The sequence below is a fragment of the Bufo bufo genome, chromosome 5, assembly GCF_905171765.1.
Source record: "Bufo bufo chromosome 5, aBufBuf1.1, whole genome shotgun sequence".
NCBI lineage: Eukaryota > Metazoa > Chordata > Amphibia > Anura > Bufonidae > Bufo > Bufo bufo.
Window position 1 is genome coordinate 163,297,269 of NC_053393.1, and position 20,310 is coordinate 163,317,578.

Consider the following 20,310-nt stretch of genomic DNA (forward strand, 5'->3'; position numbering starts at 1 on the left):
GGTGCAAAACAATACAAAAGAGGCCTAGGGCTGGCTTCACCAGTCTCCTCCCTGGCAGAAGAAAGGTTTGATGCTGAGGAATGGTCTTAGTTAGCTGTCCCTCTCTATCTCTCAGAAGGCTTGTAAAAGGCTGGATAACTACGGTCTTTAGCTCAGTGGTCAGGCTCACTCCTTGGTCACAGGGTTGGTGACCCATGGTCTGTGGCTCAGCGTCCCCATCTCAGTCACTTCTTCTGGTCACTCATGCAGACTGGCAGAGTTTCCCCCTCCAAGCACTGGTCCCTATCTGCAGAACACTAGGGGCTCTGACTTCTCTCATTTATACAAAAAACAAAATGGCTGCACACCGTTATATATACAAACAATAGAGCTAAGAAATGGGGGTCATTTTAGATAAAAATTATACAATATCGAATATAAATGAGTAATGGAAGCTCTTAGCGCACATACGTGTCGGGCCCATCTACCAGGCGTCAAGGTGGCTTCCGCAGATGGGTCCCTATCACTAAATATACTGCCTCACTTTGGACTTACTTAAGCCAACAATATTCAGGGCAGTGTAGGAACCAGCTACAAACATACTCTGCTCAGAAGTCCCAGGTAGATGGGCGTGTTCAGTCTAAAAGAGGTGCTACCCTCAATATATTGCAAGAAAATTTAGACTAGACCCTTCAGAATCACAGGTGCATATCCATGAAGCAAACATAATTACAAAAAACAAAATGGCTGCACACCGTTATATATACAAACAATAGAGCTAAGAAATGGGGGTCATTTTAGATAAAAATGGTACAATACCGAATACAAATGAGTAATGGAAGCTCTTAGCGCACATACGTGTCGGGCCCATCTACCAGGCGTCAAGGTGGCTTCACTTTGGACTTACTTAAGCCTACAATATTCAGAGCAGTGTAGGAACCAGCTACAAACGTACTCTTCTCAGAAGTCCCAGGTAGATGGGCGTGTTCAGTCTAAAAGAGGTGCTATCCTCAAATAAATTGCAAGAAAATTTAGACTAGACCCTTCAGAATCACAGGTGCATTGGGTGGGGTCATTAGTTTAAAGGGCTCACCAGCTCAGTGCTCTGAGCAGATTATACAAATCATTGTGGTCTTGGAAGCTAGGAAGGAAGGTTCTCTGTTTGTTCCAGCTCAGAGAGATAATGTCACGGCCATGGCTATTGCCGTGACTCCTTACCGCATGCGGTTGCCTGCGGTTTAGTTTGTGTGTTCAACCACAGGTGAGGGTCGCTGTTTGTGGCCTCACTTGTGGTTGCCGCGGGCAACTAGTTGTGTTCTGTAATTGTCAGCAGAGCAGCCTGAGCTGTGCTAGGCAGCTTGCTGCTTTGGCATGCGGTCTCACCTGACTTCCTTTCTGTTAGGTGTGTGTGTGTATATATGCACTTTGTATGTCTGGTGTGCACTAGGTTATGTTAGGTGTGCACTCTGACACTTCCCTTCACTGTGGCTGCCCGTGGCAACGTTGGGTTGTATTATGTACATGTGGTGGCAGTGTCCTGGCCTTCGGGCTGACTCCCAGGACACGCTTGCCACCCATGTCGTTGCCTGCGGCAACAGCCACAGTGTGTTTGTTGTTTGGACACTTCCCCTTTAAGTTATGTTTTCCCTTCTGTGGTTTTGGAAGGGTTAACTCCCTTTCAGTGTGTGTGAGTCACGGGGTGTGTCTGATTGTTGGGTGTGGCCTCTTGGCCCTATAAAGCCTCAGTTGTAGGCAGTAGCCAGAGAGGGTGTTTCAGCCATGCTGGCTGTAGACATCCTCCTATTACTTACCAACTGCCAGTGGGGGCCAACCTTCTTGTCATAAGCAAATATATATGTCCTTTGGTGTCTGGAAGATGTGTTTGGTTTTATGTTTCTTTATTGCACCTGTGGTCCTGGGTTCCCGTGTGTTGTGTGTTTGTGTGCTGAGTCCTGCTGTCTGTGGGCAGTACATCCACATGGGTTCCAGGCTTGGTTGTCTGTGGTAGGTCTCTGCTATGTTTGTGACAAGTACCTGCCATTGCCTTAGGTTGCATTTGTTTCTCCTTGCTTGCAGCTTGGCCAGTGAGACTCCTGTTCCTCCGGATCCAGAAGGAACAGGATGTCTTACTCTGACTCCTAGCCTAGGGACCGTCGGAGGGAGAGTAGGGATCCGAGGTTCCTGCGCATGGGTCCTCCTACCTTCAAGGTCGGCCCATGCAGGTAGGAGTTAGGGTCAGGTTAGGGACGCTGTAGGAGGTGACCTGCTCCCTAATCCTGTTTGTCCTGGTCATGCAGCGACCATCATCGTTCGGCACATGGCTGAGGGTTTCCCCCATCCTCAGCCGTGACAGATAAGTGTGATTTCTGGTTTAGTTATTTTGTGTCATCTTTTCCATCCAGGTTCTGTGCGAGCAGGCTTATCCGGATGGGACCTATGAAAATCCCTCACCAGTCGGCTGGCGTTGACATCCACCGCCGGAACCCACATCCTCTCCTCAGGACTGTATCCCCTCCAGTGCACCAGGTACTGAAGGGAACCCCGAAGAACTCTCGAGTCGAGAATCCTGGAGATCTCAAACTCCAAGTTTCCCTCGACCAGAACAGGATGAGGAGGCAATGGCGATGGTTCCACCGGTCTCACATATTTTTTTAGTAAAGACCTGTGGAACACATCATGGATCCTCTAAGTCTGCGGAAGATCCAGCCGAAACGCCACAGGATTGATTACCGCAGAAATTTTATACGGACCAATAAATCTAGGACCCAGTTTCCAAGATGGCACTCTCAATTTGATATTCTTAGTGGACAACCACACCAGATCACCCACACACAGGTCCGGACCAGTCACACGTCTCCTGTCAGCCATTCGTTTATACCTCTCACCCATCCTCTCCAAATTCCCTTGAATCCTCTGCCAGATGGAGGATAAGGCAGAAGAGAATCTCTCCTCCTCTGGCATCCCAGAGGAACCAGACCCAGAAAAGGTACCAAACTGAGGATGGAAACCGTATGCACCAAAAAATGGCGACTTACCCGTGGATTCCTGCCTACGGTTATTCAACGCAAATTCTGCTAAGGACAAGAATGAGGACCAGTCCTCCTGATTCTCAGCCACAAAGCACCTCAAGTAGGTCTCCAGGTTTTGATTAGTACGCTCCGTCTGACCATTCGACTGCGGATGAAAGGCGAAGAGAATGAAAGTTGAATGCCAAGCCGAGAGCAGAACACCCTCCAAAACCTGGAGACAAACTGCGTGCCCCTATCAGAGACCACGTCTGAATGAATACCATGCAATTTCACAATATTATCCACAAAAATCTGCAGAAGAGTCTTAGCGTTAGGCAGATTCGTTAGTGGTATAAAGTGAGCCATTTTACTGAAACGGTCAACTACCACCAAAATCACTGTTCTCCCGGAGGAACTCGGCAGATCCGTAATAAAGTCCATAGACAAATCCGTCCAAGGACGAGACGGAATAGACAATGGAAGAAGCGAACCAGGCGGTCGAGTATGAGCAACCTTTGACCGAGCGCAGGTTTCACAAGCTGTCAAGTAATTCTCAATGCTCTTACATAACCCTGGCCACCAGAACCTCCGGGATACTAGATCACAGGTGGACTTACCACCAGGATGTCCAGCGAGAACAGTATCGTGATGTTCCTTGAACACCTTGTATCGTAGGCCCTCAGGAACAAACAACCTCCCTGGGGGACAAGAACCAGGAGCCCCCTCCTGGGCTCCCAACACCTCCATCTCCAATTCAGGGTACAGAGCAGAGACCACCACCCCATCCGCCAAAATCGGAGCAGGATCTTCTGAATCACCTCCCCCAGGAAAGCTGCGAGACAAGGCATCTGCCTTGACATTCTTGACCCCTGGGCGAAAGGTAACCACAAAATTGAACCTGGTAAAAAACAGTGACCATCTGGCCTGCCTAGGGTTCAGACTCTTGGCAGATTGCAGGTAAGCCAAATTCTTATGGTCAGTATACACCGTAACGGGGTGAGACGCCCCCTCTAACCAGTGACGCCATTCCTCAAAGGCCAACTTGATAGCCAACAACTCTCTATCTCCAACATCATAATTCCTCTCGGCGACCAAGAGCTTCTTTGAGAAGAAGGCACACGGGACCCACTTGCCAGGAGATGAACCCTGAGACAGCACCGCCCGACCCCCACCTCTGATGCATCAACCTCCACTACGAATGGTTGAGATACATCCGGCTGCACCAGAATGAGAGCAGACGCAAAACGCTCCTTAATAGCCAAAAAGGCCTGCAATGCTTCATCCAACCAGACAGAGACATCGGCGCCCTTCTTGGTCATATCAGTAAGAGGTTTTACTATAATCCGAAATACATTTTCTATAATAATTCGTAAACACCAAGAACTGCATCAAAGCTTTCTGATTCTCTGGTCGGTCACACTCCAGAACCGCCCGGACCTTTTCGGGGTCCATACGAAAACCGGAATCAGAAAGCATGTATCCCAAGAACGGAAGCTCTTGCACCGCAAACAAACATTTCTCTAATTTGGCATACAACTTATTCTCCCGAAGGATCGTCAAAACCTGTCTCACATGATCCTGATGGGTCTTCAAATCAGGAGAATAAATCAAAATGTCATCCAGGTAAACTACTACGAACCTCCCCACCAAGTGATGAAAAATGTCATTGACGAATCGCTGAAATACTGCTGGTGCGTTCGTCAACCCAAAAGGCATCACCAGGTTCTCAAAATGACCCTCGTGCGTATTGAAGGCCGTTTTCCACTCATCCCCTTCCTTGATTCTGATCAGATTGTAGGCCCCCCTCAAATCCAACTTGGAGAACACCTTGGCTCCAACAATCTGATCAAAAAGATCAGAGATCAAAGGAAGGGATATGGATCCCGGACTGTAATACGGTTCAATTCCCGGAAATCCAAATACGGTCTCAGTGATCCATCTTTTTTCTTTACAAAGAGCAAACCTACTGCCACTGGAGATGGTCTAATATGACCCTTTGCCAAACTCTCGGCAACATATTTTCGCATGACCTCTCTTTCGGGTTGAGAGAGGTTGTAAAGCCGAGACTTTGGCAACTTAGCACCCGGAATGAGATTAACTGGACAATCATAGTCTCGATGATCCCCACCCTCCGAAAAGACATCCGCAAAATCCGAGAGATACTGAGGTAAAGCCGTAATGGACACACCAGAGATAGATGTGCCAAGACAATTATCCGCACAAAACTCACTCCAACCAATGATTTGTCTCGCTTGCCAGTCTACAATTGGGTTATGTCTAGTCAACCATGGCAACCCCAAAACTAAAGGAGCTGGCAAATCCTTCATGACAAAACAAGAAATAATTTCAGCATGTGAATCACCCACCCTTAAATGAATACCATGAACAATGTGAGTAAGGCTCCTTTGAGAAAGAGGGGAAGAATCAATTGCAAAAACACAAATCTCATTCTCCAAAGTGCAAGTACTTAGTCCTAGGTTTTGAAGGAAAAGAAAGTCAATTAAGTTTACCCCAGCACAACAATCAAGGAATACATCAACAAACACATTTTTTGACTCTAGCGCCACCATAGCTGGAAGGAGAAAACGGGAACTGCAGGGAGCTTGCATACCTGTCTGCTCCACCACCCCATTCATACTACCAAGTGTGAGGGAAGTTTTTTTTTCTTTTTTCTTTTTCTCTTCCACCTGTGGTTTAACATAAGGACAAGAAAAAACAAAATGACCCCTCCTTCCACAGTAGTAACATAGATTGTGCACTTTTCTAAAGTCTCTACTATCAGAATGGCAAGATATCTGACCTAACTGCATGGGTTCCTCCCCTACCCCAGAGTTATAAGTAATATCACGCTGGGCAGCAGGTGAGACAAAACCACACGCAGGAGGGATCCCCTGCACGGAGGGACCCTTACACCTCTCTCTGATACGTCTATCCAACCGTATAGCCAAAGACATAGCATTCTCCAGAGTATCCAGGTACTCATGAAAAGCCAGGGCATCTTTCAACCTTTCAGACAACCCCTGACAAAACTGACTACGTAACGCGGTGTCGTTCCACCCCGACTCAGTAGCCCATCTCCTAAACTCTATACAGTAAAACTCTGCAGTATGTTTACCCTGTAGTAAGTTACGCAATATCGATTCTGCCATCGAGACCCGATCCGGATCATCGTAAATCAATCCCAGGGCTTTGAAAAATTCCTCCACCGACCGGAGGGCCAGAGAACCGGGCGGCAGAGAAAAAGCCCAGGATTGCGCGTCCCCTTTAAGCAGAGACATGATGATACCAACCCTCTGATCTTCATTACCTGATGAAAATGGACGCAGTCGAAAATACAATTTACATGATTCTTTAAAACTGAAAAAATCATCCATACCCCCTGTAAATTTCTCGGGAAGAGCGACTTTAGGCTCCCCACCAATTTGACCTATACCTGATGCCAGAAACCTCTGACACTGTGTGACCGAACTACTCAGATCCGCAACCTCTAGGGATAAACCCTGCATGCGGTCAACCAGTGCATCAATTGATGCCATCACAATACCACTGAGTGATGGCAGTCACAGTATGGCGGATTATAATGTCACGGCGGGCGTGCACTCAGAATAACAGGAAACCTACCAACCAGGCTCTGGGCGAGAGACAGGGGAAGGGTCACCTCCTAGCTAATCCCTGACCTCTTTCCCTGCACTGCTCAGCCCACCTGCAGACCTTTAAAGTAGGTATGAGGTGTCCCCGTTCTTGGGCTGACAAAACCCTAACTTCCCTGAGATGGTGAAGAGGGGAAATAGGAGCAGCCTGCTCGCACAGAACCTGGATGGAAAAGATGACACAAAATAACTAAACCAGAAATCACACTTATCTCTCTGAGCTGGAACAGACAGAGAACCTTCCTTCCTAGCTTCCAAGACCACAATGATTTGTATAATCCGCTCAGAGCACTGGGCTGGTAAGCCCTTTAAACTAATGACCCCACCCAGTGCACCTGATGAGAGGCGGATCCAGCACGGCTCCAAAACAAACACTAAACTCGTGCTGCAATCCTGGCCGACCTCCGCACATCGTCAGAGTGGGGCATGACATGCATATCCATGAAGCCAACATAATTACAAAAAACAAAATGGCTGCACACCGTTATATATACAAACAATAGAGCTAAGAAATGGGGGTCATTTTAGATAAAAATGGTACAATACAGAATATAAATGAGTAATGGAAGCTCTTAGCGCACATACGTGTCGGGCCCATCTACCAGGCGTCAAGGTGGCTTCCGCAGATGGATCCCTATCACTAAATATACTGCCTCACTTTGGACTTACTTAAGCCTACAATATTCAGGGAAGTGTAGGAACCAGCTACAAACGTACTTTGCTCAGAAGTCCCAGGTAGATGGGCGTGTTCAGTCTAAAAGAGCTGCTACTCTCAATATATTGCAAGAAAATTTAGACTAGACCCTTCAGAATCACAGGTGCATATCCATGAAGCAAACATAATTACAAAAAACAAAATGGCTGCACACCGTTATATATATACACAAACAATAGAGCTAAGAAATGGGGGTCATTTTAGATAAAAATGGTACAATACCGAATATAAATGAGTAATGGAAGCTCTTAGCGCACATACGTGTCGTGCCCATCTACCAGGCGTCAAGGTGGCTTCCGCAGATGGGTCCCTATCACTAAATATACTGCCCCTCACTTTGGACTTACTTAAGCCTACAATATTCAGGGCAGTGTAGGAACCAGCTACAAACGTACTCTGCTCAGAAGTCCCAGGTAGATGCAATATATTGCAAGAAAATTTAGACTAGACCCTTCAGAATCACAGGTGCATATCCATGAGGCATTTATATACAGTTTCTAGCTGAACAAGAACCTTCTAGTGGGAGAGGTGGAGTGGAGAAACTCAGCACAAACAGATACATTGTTACAACTCCCGTCTGCCATAGACTTACATTAGAGCTTCAATGATACACAATGACAGTTTTTCCAGACAAGAACAAATTTCAAGAAATAATAACATAGCTAAAGCAGACATTCAAAAGGTCAGTCTGTCTGATTTTGGTTGAAAACAACGTCTGGCTTTTTCTCTCCAAAACATTCTTTTCTTTAACCCTTTCAGGACCAAACCATTTTTCACCTTTCTGTCCATGTCTGACATGTGCAACTTTATGTGGTAATAACTTTAAAACGCTTTTAATTATCCAAGCCATTCTGAGATTGTTTTCTCGCCACACATTGTCTTTCACGACAGTGGTAAAATTGAATCAAAAAATGTAATTTTTATTTATAAAAAAATACCAAATTTACCAAAAAAATAGAAAAATTGGCAAATTTCCAAATTTCTATTTCTCTACTGCTATAATAGATAGTAATAACTCCAAAAATAGTTACTTCTTTACATTCCCCATTTGTCTACTTCATGTTTGGATCATTTTGGGAATGCCATTTTATTTTTTGGGGATGTTTGAAAGCTTAGAAGTTTAGAAGTAAATCTTGAAATTTTTCAGAAAATTTCCAAAACCCACTTTTTGAGGACCAGTTCAGGTCTGAAGTCACTTTGTGAGGCTTACATAATAGAAACTCCAAAACAGTGACCCCATTTTAGAAACTACACTCCTCACGGTATTCAAAACTGATATTACAAACTTTGTTAACCCTTTGGGTGTTTCACAAGAATTAATGGAAAATGAAGATGAAATTTCAAAATTTCACTTTTTTGAGATTTTTCATTTTAATAGTTTTTTTTCCACTAACAAAGCAAGGGTTAACAGCCAAACAAAAATCTATATTTATTGCCTTGATTCTGTAGTTTACGGAAACACCCCATATGTACATAGTTGTAAACGGCTGTACGGGCACACGGCATGGAGCAGAAGGAAAGGAACGCCATATGGTTTTTGGAAGGCAGATTTCACTGGGAAAATTTTAAGCTGCCATGTGACATTTGAAGACAGGGGGTCTTCAAATGTCACATGGCAGCTTAACCCCTTAGGGACTTAGGACGTACCGGTACGCCACGTTTGCCGAGTCCTTAAACACTTAGGACGTACCGGTACGTCCTAAGTTTAAAAATAGATTGCAGCGCGGCGGGGGTTAATAGGAACAGGATGCCCGCTGAAATCATTCAGCAGGCATCCTGTCACAACGCCGTGGGGGGTCATGTGACCCGCACGTATCGGCGATCGCCGCAAACCAGACCTGCGGTTTGCGGCTTTTACCTGCGGTTTGCGGCGGGCGGTGCCATCGGGTCCCCATGCGGCTGTGGGGGGGACCCGATGGCATGGAAGGCAGCACGATGTCTAAGGAAGGCATTGCGCTGCCTTCCGGTGACGAGCCTGTGAGATCCAGCCCCCTGGATCTCACAGGTCGGAAGCTGTATGAGTAATACTCACTGTATTACTCATACAGCCAATGCATTCCAATACAGAAGTATTGGAATGCATTGTAAAGGATTAGACCCCCAAAAGTTCAAATCCCAAAGTGGGACAAAAGAGAAAGTGAATTTTTTTTTTTTTTTATTTCGTTTTCCCCCCAAAAAATTAAAAGTTTCAAGTAAAAATAAACAAAAACGTCATTTCCCCCAAATGAAATAAAAAGAAATTGGTAAAAAATAGGGAGAAAAAAAGTATACATATTAGGTATCGCTGCGTCCGTATTGACCAGCTCTATAAACATATCACATGATCTAATCCCTCAGATGAACACCGTAAAAAATAAAAAATAAAAACTGTGCTAAATAAACCATTTTTTTGTCACCTTACAACACAAAAAGTACAACAGCAAGCGATTAAAAAGGCGTTTGCCCACCAAAATGGTACTAATCTAACCGTCACCTCATCCCGCAAAAACTGAGCCGCTTCCTGAGACAATCGCCCAAAAAAAATAAAAATATGGCTCAGAATATGGAGACACTAAAACATCATTTTTTTGGGTTTTAAAAAGCTGCTATTGTGTAAAACATACATAAATAGAAAAAAAGTATACATATTAGGTATCGCCGTGTCCGTATCGACCGGCTCTATAAAAATATCACATGAACTAATCCCTCAGATGAACACCGTAAAAAATTTAAAATAAAAACTGTGCTACTTACATCACAAAAAGTGTAATAGCAAGCGATCAAAAAGTCACATGCACCCCAAAATAGTGCCAATAAAACCGTCATCTCATCCCGCAAAAATCATACCCTACCCAAGGTAATCGCCCAAAAACTGAAAAAATTATGGCTCTCAGACTATGGAAACACTAAATCATGATTTTTTTTGCTTCAAAAATAAATCATTGTGTTGAACTTACATAAATAAAAAAAGTATACATATTAGGCATCGCCGCATCCGTGACAACCTGGTCTATAAAAATATCACATGATCTAACCTGTCAGATGAATGTTGTAAATAACAAAAAAAATAAACAGTGCCAAAAAGTTACAAAAAGTGTAATATAGAGCAACCAAAAATCATATGTACCCTAAACTATTACCAACAATACTGCCACCCTATCCCGTAGTTTCTAAAATGGGGCCACTTTTTTGGAGTTTCTACTCTAGGGGTGCATCAGGGGGGCTTCAAATGGGACATGGTGTAAAAAAAAACAGTCCAGCAAAATCTGCCTTCCAAAAACCGTATAGCATTCCTTTCCTTCTGTGCCCTGCTGTGTGCCCGTACAGCTGTTTACGACCACATATGGGGTGTTTATGTAAACTACAGAATCAGGGCCATAAATATTGAGTTTGGTTTGGCTGTTAACCTTTGCTTCGTAACTGGAAAAAAAAATAATTTGAAAATCTTCCAAAAAAGTGAAATTTTTCAATTGTATCTCTATTTTACCTTAATTCTTGTGGAACACCTAAAGGGTTAATGACATTTGTAAAATCAGTTTTGAATACCTTGAGGGGTGTAGTTTCTTAGATGGGGTAAATTTTATGGAGTTTCTACTCTAGGGGTGCATCATGGGGGCTTCAAATGGGACATGGTGTCAAAAAAAAACAGTCCAGCAAAATCTGCCTTCCAAAAACCGTATGGCATTCCTTTCCTTCTGCGCCCTGCCGTGTGCCCGTACAGTAGTTTACGACCACATATGGGGTGTTTCTGTAATCTACAGAATCAGGGACATAAATATTGAGTTTGGTTTGGCTGTTAACCCTTGCTTTGTAACTGGAAAAAAATTATTAAAATGGAAAATCTGCCAAAAAAGGGAAATTTTGAAATTGTATCTCTATTTTCCATTAATTCTTGTGGAACACCTAAAGGGTTAACAAAGTTTGTTAAATCAGTTTTGAATACCGTGAGGGGGGTAGTTTATAGAATGGGGTAATGTTTGGTTGTTTTCTATTATGTAAGCCTCGCAAAGTGACTTCAGACCTGAACTGGTCCCTAAAAATTGGGTTTTTGAAAATTTCCGAAAAATTTCAAGATTTGCTTCTAAACTTCTAAGCCTTGTAACATCCCCAAAAAATAAAATATCATTCCCAAAATGATCCAAACATGAAGTAAACATATGGGGAATGTAAAGTAATAACTTTTTTTGGAGGTATTACTATGTATTATAGAAGTAGAGAAATTGAAATTTTCAATCTTTTACAAATTTTTGGTAAATTTTGTATTTTTTTATAAATAAAAATGAATATTTTTTACTTCATTTTACCAGTGTCATGAAGTACAATATGTGACGAAAAAACGTTCAGAATGGCCTGGATAAGTCAAAGCGTTTTAAAGTTATCAGCACTTAAAGTGACACTGGTCAGATTTGCAAAAAATGTCAGTAAGGTGAAATAGGGTCGAGTCCTTAAGGGGTTAAATTTATGCACCCCTAGAGTAGAAACTCCAAATAAATGACCCAATTTTGGAAACTACGGGATAAGGTGGCACTTTTGTTGGTATTTTATGGTACATATGATTTTTGGTTGCTTTATAATACACTTTTTGTGAGGCAAGATAACAAAAATAGCTGTTATGGCACAGTTTTTATTTTTTGTTATTTATAATGTTCATCTGACAGTTTAGAACATGAGGTATTTTTATAGAGCAGATTGGTCCGGACGTGGCAATACTAAATATGTATATTTTTATTTATTTATGTTTTACACAACAGCATTTTTTTTGCAAAAAAATCTTGTTTCAGTGTCTCCATATTCTGAGAGCCCTAGTCTTTTTATTTTTTGGGCGATTGTCTTAGTTAGGGTCTTATTTTTTGCAGGATGAGATGATGGTTGGATTGGTACTATCTTGCGGTGCCTATGACTTTTTGATCGCTTGCTATTACCCTTTTTGTGATGTAAGGTGACCAAAAAATTGCTTTTTTGACTCAGTTTTTATTTTTTTATTTTTGCGGTGCTCATCTGAGGGGTTAGGTCATGTGATATTTTTATAGAGCAGGTCGTTACGGACGTGGCAATACCTAATATGTATACTATTTATATAAGTTTTACACAATAATATAATTTTTTAAACAAAAAAATTATGTTTTAGTGTCTCCATAGTTTTTTCAGTTTTTGAAAGATTGTCTTAGGTAGGGTATAATTTTTGCGAGATGAGATGTTGGTTGGATTGGCACTATTTTGGGGTGCAGATGACTTTTTGATCGCTTGCTATTACACTTTTTGTGATGTAAGGTGACAAAAAATGGCTTTTATTTACACCGTTTTTATTTATATGGTCATGTTGCATTTTTATAGAGCAGGTTGTTATGAACGTGACAATATTTAATATTTTTTTTTACATTTAACACAATAAAAGCATTTTATGAGAGCCATATTTTTTTTTTTTTTTGGGCGATTGTCTTAGGTAGTGGCTCTTTTTTTGTGGGATGAGGTGACTGTTAGATTGGTACTATTTTGTGGGGCATATGCCTTTTTAATCGCTTGGTTGCACTTTTAGTGATGTAAGGTGACAAAAAAAGTTGTTTTTTTAGCACAGTTTGTATATTTTTTTTACGGTGTTCACCTGAGGGTTTAGGTCATGTGATATTTTTATAGAACCGATCAAAATCGTCACGGCGATACCTAATACGTCAACTATTCTTTTTTTCCCTATTTTTTACAATTTTATTTTTACTTTATTTTGGGGGAAATAATTTTTTTTATTTTTTTTATTGAAACCTTACATTTTTTTCTGAAGACTTAATTTTTTTTAAACTTTTTTTCACTTTATTTTTTTTGTCCCACCCTGGGACTTCAACTTTTGGGGGTCTGATCCCCCTTACATTGGCTGTAAGTGTATTACAGACTGTATTACACTTACAGCCTGCTTGCCTGTGAGATCCAGGGGGCTGGATCTCACAGGCTCTCCTGGAAGGCAGCTACGATGCCTAAGTAAGGCAGCTGCAACAATACCAAATTTACCAATACCAATACCAAATTTTTCAGGCATGTGTACATGCCTAATTTTTCTAGCCTCTGGTGCTGCACTGTGGCTGCAAAAACAAAACAAAAAAAAAGGCACATACATGTGTCAATTCCCCTTCGTGCGTTACCTTGTTGTGGTGAAGGAGCTTGCGTATCACAATGAAGCAATCACCTCTATGAGTGTGTTGGCAATGTTGGCACACCCCAGATGATAAGGTCGTTGCTTCATTGTGAATAGACCAAAAGCGATCGGCTGGATAATTTTGCATAGAAAAAACATTAATTTTCTTTGTGATCATCTAAGGTGATCATTAAAGCCTACTAGGCCAACACTGGGCCCACACTGCAGAATCATTGTTTTCTGGGTCACTTAACTGTCACTGAACTACCTCAGCACGACCATAGGCTTTGAAAAACTGCCATCGCCTGCAATCTCCCAAACGTGCGCACGAGCACAGTCATCACTACACCAAGATTGACGCATAGAGGAATACAATTTATGTCATGAGTGTGTCAACTATTGAGAACTCTTTGCGGTTGTCTAAAATCTATTCGATACAAGTCCCCTGATAGGCGACGTAACAGGGATTAAACTGATCAGAATAGTACTACTTAACAGACCACTCATATAGGGTGGCACAGTACATTGCATGGCGCACGCGCAGTGCCCCAAATTGGAAGTAAGAGGACCGACCAAGCATCTTTTTCCATCTCCCGGTTCCTAAAATCTATTCCATACGCTGGCCCCTGATAGGGGACAAAACAGATTGAACTGGTAAGAACAGATTTTTTTTAATAAAAAAAAAAAAAAAAGAGGACAGCCTCTGTGGAGCTGGGTATTTTTTGGCCGCGTTACTGAACGCTCATGCACAATGGCTGTAGGCTCATGCGTCCTTTTTTTGCGGAGTTGAAAAACCTGGTCAGTGAAACCCAAGGCAACATCATCGACCTCATCCCATATGCGTTTTTTCTGGAGCGTGCCCTGCGAAGCGTGCTGGATCAGGCCGTAGATGAGCATGAAGAGGAAGAGTTGTGGTCACCATCACCACCAGAAGCAGCCTTGTCGTCGTCGATTGCTGGACCTGCGGCAACGCAGAGAGAGGAGTTTGAAGAAGAGGAGTCAGAGGAGGAAGGTGGCTTTGAGGAGGTGGAAGACCAACCACAGCAGGTGTCCCAGGGGACTTGTTGTCACCTTTCGGGGACCCTTGAAGTTGTACTTGGCTGGGTGGAGGAAGAGACCTTCAATGACGTCAGTGAGGACAAGGAACGGCACATGGCTAGCTTGGTATCCAACCTTGTGCAAATGGGGAGTTTGCGGTTGTGCAAATGGACTGTTTGAGGTTGTTTGCGGTGCGTTAAACGGGGAGTTTGGTCTGTCACTGTGAAGCAGGCGTAACTCTTACACTACCTGATCGATACAACATCATACCTGATCGTATACACACACTGGATGTTTTAAAGCACGTTATTCCAAACAATTTAGGAATGTTAGGTGATTTATGCCCTTTATGGATTAAAACCCAACTCTGCGTCAACTACGTAATTTTCCATGGGAGTTTTGTCATGGATCCCCCTCCGGCATGCCACAGTCCAGGTGTTAGTCCCCTTGAAACAACTTTTCCATCAGTATTATGACCAGAAAGAGTCCCTGTGGGTTTTAAAATTCGCCTGCCTATTGAAGTCTATGGCGGTTCGCCTGGTTCGCCCGTTCGCGAAAATTTGCGGAAATTCGCGTTCGCCGTTCGGGAACGGAAAATTTTATGTATGCGACATCTCTATTCATTAACCCTTTCCACAGAGTCTCACAAATACAATGCAAATGAACGGGATATATATCACAGCATATAAAATGCAGTTACACAGTATTAAACAGCGAAAGTTAGCCCTTTCAAGTGAAATAAAGTAAAAAGTTAATAATAGCTGTAATAATGAGGTGGGAATTTGTGATCTCCTTAGACATATAATATTTGTTTAATTGAAATATAAGATAGAATAGCATAAAAGCTGAGGAGAAAAATGAGGTAGGGATAGCTGGAATACATTTTCAATGTTTTTTATATTTGATGTTTACTGTTCCTTAAACCTCCTCTCACATATGGACGTAACTGTACATCCAGATTGCATATAATCTACCGCAATCGTGCATACAATTATGCGAAAAAGGTTAAGTAGGGCTGTGACATGATAAAGTGCCATAGCCCCGGAGTCTCCTTTTTCACAGAGAGCAAAGCCACAGGAGAAGCCTTCAAGAGACCAATCAGAGTGATCCCTTGCAGGCAATCACGCTGATTGGATAGTCTGTACAAACTTAGGCTACATGCACACGACCGTATGTGTTTTGCGGTCCGCAAAAAAAAATTATGAAGTCTGTATGTCATCCTGTAACAATGCCTATCCTTGTCGGCAAAATGGACAAGAATAGGAAATGTTTTATATTTTTTGCTGGGCTAGGAAACGGACATACTGACTCGGACAGCACAATGTGTCCTGTCCTCATTTTTTGCGGACCCATTGAAATGAATGGGTCCGCATCCTATCCGCAAAAAAACGGAACGGAGATGGAAACAAAATATGTTTGTGTGCATGTAGCCTTACCAATGAGAGTATAGTTGCTCTAATTCTTCTGGTTTCAGGCTCTGATCTACAGGGTGGGCCATTTATATGGATACACCTTAATAAAATGGGAATGGTTGGTGATATTAACTTCCTGTTTGTGGCACATTAGTATATGTGAGGGGGGAAACTTTTCAAGATGGGTGTTGACCATGGCGGCCATTTTGAAGTCGGACATTTTGAATACAACTTTTGTTTTTTCAATAGGAAGAGGGTCATGTGACACATCAAACTTATTGGGAATTTCACAAGAAAAACAATGGTGTGCTTGGTTTTAACGTAACTTTATTCTTTCATGAGTTATTTACAAGTTTCTGACCACTTATAAAATGTGTTCAATGTGCTGCCCATTGTGTTGGATTGTCAATGCAACCCTCTTCTCCCACTCTTTACACACTGATAGCAACACCGCAGGAGAAATGCTAGCACAGGCTTCCAGTATCCGTAGTTTCAGGTGCTGCACATCTCGTATCTTCACAGCATAGACAATTGCCTTCAGATGACCCCAAAGATAAAAGTCTAAGGGGGTCACTGGATATGCAAAATTGCTACATGATGATGTGTTTCCCTTTTTATGCACTGAAGCTGGCACGTTCCCTGAGTTTTTTCCAGCAAGATGGTGCACCACCACATTATGGGTGTCAGGTCCGAGCATTCCTAGATGAACAGTTTCCTGGAAAGTGGATTAGTCATCGTGGGCCAGTTGAATTGCCCCCAAGGTCTCCCGATCTGACCCCCTTAGACTTTTATCTTTGGGGTCATCTGAAGGCAATTGTCTATGCTGTGAAGATACGAGATGTGCAGCACCTGAAACTACGGATACTGGAAGCCTGTGCTAGCATTTCTCCTGCAGAGTGGGAGAAGAGGGTTGCATTGACAATCCAACACAATGGGCAGCACATTGAACACATTTTATAAGTGGTCAGAAACTTGTAAATAACACCATTGTTTTTCTTGCGAAATTCCTAATAAGTTTGATGTGTCACATGACCCTCTTCCTATTGAAAAAACTAAGTAAGTAGTAAGAAATGGCCAAAGGAGGAAGAAGGCGCTCATAGGGTGAGTAGGTTCAGAACAAGCTTCCAAATACAGGAAGAGTGGTACTGCTCACCTGTTGTTGTTGCACCTAATGGTTTGAAACAAACTCTGGTTGTGTTTTGCGCCTATGGTCCACCCTCCACTCGACCCCAGAGTCCAGTGGATACATACTTCATACACTGACCCGGACGGCGGCCTGGCCCCCGCCAAAGGTGAACACGGACGTAACCGGCAGCACCAACCAGCAACACCAAAAAAAAACTATTGGTTTGAAACAAACTCTGGTTGTGTTTTGCGCCTATGGTCCACCCTCCACTCGACCCCAGAGTCCAGTGGATACATACTTCATATTGAAAAAACTAAAGATGGATTCAAAATGGCCGACTTCAAAATGGCCGCCATGGTCACCACCCATCTTGAAAAGTTTCCCCCCTCACATATACTAATGTGCCACAAACAGGAAGTTAATATCACCAACCATTCCTATTTTATTAAGGTGTATCCATATAAATAGCCCACCCTGTACACTCTTGCTTCCGATGCCCCCAATGTGCTCCTGTTGCACCCTGCAACCTGGTTCCCTCTGTGTTGCATTATTGTATGCCAATTACCGATCGGGAACTCCCTCTCTCCCCCATTGAATTAATAAGTTGGGTAAAAAGTTATCAAAAAGTCACATGTATTCCGAAATGGTACTAATAAAAACTACAACCCGTCCCGGCAAGAAACAAGCCCTCATACTGCTATGTTGCTGAAAAAATAAAAATGTTATGAATGTTGGTATATGGAGATGCAAAATATAACAGTTATTTTATGCTTCAAAGGAGTAAAACATGAAAAAAACTATAAAAATGTTTTATCACCATAATGTCACAGATGATGTTGCAGATAGCTGGAACTTATGAATAAACGTCCAACTGGCTTGATCCCAAACTAAGGAGCATATAGGTGAGCCCTATATAACCCTAAGAGCTCTCCCTGACTGCTATGCCCATGCAAGGGTCTCAATGGTAGACGATTGCATGCCCACGTACCTAAGACTGTGTGACACCTGAAAACCCTATAATAGTGAGGGGACATGACCACCGGCTCCCTGCACTTAATACGGACGGAGTCACGGTCACCTAGAATCAAGCCAGCAAGGAAACACAATACATGAAAAGACTTATCTGAGAAAACAGCAGCAGCAGCCTCCAGCAGTGAACACTTCATCCAGGAAGTAGTATAAACCGCAAAGTAAGGCAGTATGGGAGGGAATATAAAGGGAGACGATTAGTTTAAATAGGTGACACCTGGGAGAAGAAAAGGAGATGACAAAGTGAAACCAAAACAAGGAACGTGATGCAAGAGGTAGAGAAGGACGTCTCCCAGACCTTCTCACAGAACTGGCGGTGACAGTACCCCTCCCTCTACAGGTGGACTCCGGATACTCAGAACCCACCTTATCAGGATGAGACCTATGGAAAGCCCTGATGAGACGAGTGGCCTTAATGTCCGCCACTTGGACCCACATCCTCTCCTCAGGACCATAACCCTCCCAATGAACGAGGTACTGGAGAGAACCGCGCATAATGCGAGAATTTACAATCCTAGAGACCTGAAATTCAAGATTACCATCAACAACAATCGGAGGAGGAGGCAAAGAGGAGGGTACAGTGGGTTGGACATAAGGTTTTAAAATAGGGACCTGTGAAAAACATTATAGATCTTCCAAGTCTGAGGAAGATCAAGACGGAAAGCAACGGGATTGATGACTGACAAGATCTTGTAAGGCCCAATAAACTTAGGACCCAACTTCCAGGAGGGAACCTTCAGTTTGATATTCTTTGTAGGCAACCACAGCAGATCACCCACATTCAGGTCCAGACCAGGCACACGTCTCTTATCCGCCACACGCTTATATCTCTCACTCATCCTCTTCAGAGAACCCTGAATCTTTTGCCAAATAAATGATAAAGATGAGGGAAATCTCTCCTCATCAGGTAAACCAGAAGACCCCTCTCCAGAGAATGTCCCAAACTGCGGATGAAACCCATATGCACCAAAAAATGGTGACTTATCAGAGGACTCCTGGCGACGGTTATTGAAAACAAACTCAGCAAGGGACAAGAAAGAATACCAATCCTCCTGATTCTCCGCCACAAAACAGCGCAGATAGGTCTCCAGATTCTGATTGACGCGTTCGGTTTGACCATTCGACTGCGGGTGAAAAGCAGAAGAGAACGACAACCGAATCCCCAAGCGAGAACAGAAGGCCTTCCAGAATCTGGAAACAAATTGCGTGCCCCTATCAGAAACGATGTCTGAAGGAATGCCATGCAATTTAGCAATGTGATCAACAAACGCTTGCGCCAACGTCTTAGCATTGGGTAACCCAAGTGGAACGAGGCAGGTCCGTAATGAAGTCTATAGACAGATGCGTCCAAGGACGGGAAGGAATGGGTAACAGGAGGAGAGAACCCGATGGCCGTGAATGAGGGACCTTGGCACGAGCGTAGGTCTCGCCGTCTGCCACAAAACCCTCAACCGTCTTACGAAGAGCCGGCCACCAGAATCTGAGCAATGAGATCCACTGTGGCTCTTCTCCCCGGGTGCCCAGCAAGGACAGTATCGTAGTGCTCCTTAAAAACCTTGTGTCGTAAAGCGAGAGGCACAAACAACCTCCCAGGAGGACAAAGATCAGAAGCCTCTGCCTGGGCTGCCTGAACCTCTGCCTCCAAATCAGGATAAAGAGCAGAGACGACCACCCCTTCAGCCAAAATGGGACCCGAGTCTTCAAAGTTCCCCCCTCCCGGAAAACAACGTAACAGGGCATCCGCCTTCACATTTTTAACCCCAGGGCGGAATGTGACAACAAAATTAAACCTAGAAAAGAACAAAGATCATCTGGCCTGTCTAAGGTTCAGACGCTTGGCCGATTCCAAGTAGGCCACATTCTTATGGTCGGTAAACACGGTAATAGGGTGTCTGGCTCCCTCTAACCAATGGTGCCATTCCTCAAAAGCTAATTTGATGGCCAACAACTCCCTATCTCCCACATCATAATTTCTCTCTGCAGAGGAGAGTTTCCTTGAGAAAGAGGCACACGGTCGCCATTTGGCAGGAGAGGGACCCTGAGATAAGACCGCACCCACACCCACCTCAGAAGCGTCCACCTCAACAATAAAAGGTAGAGAGACATCAGGTTGTACCAAAATGGGAGCGGAAGCAAAACTCTCTTTGATACTACAGCGCATCTACCGACCACAAGGAAAAATCTACCCCCTTTTTAGTCATATCAGTGAGTGGCTTAACAACAGAGTAATAATTCAAAATGAACTTTCTG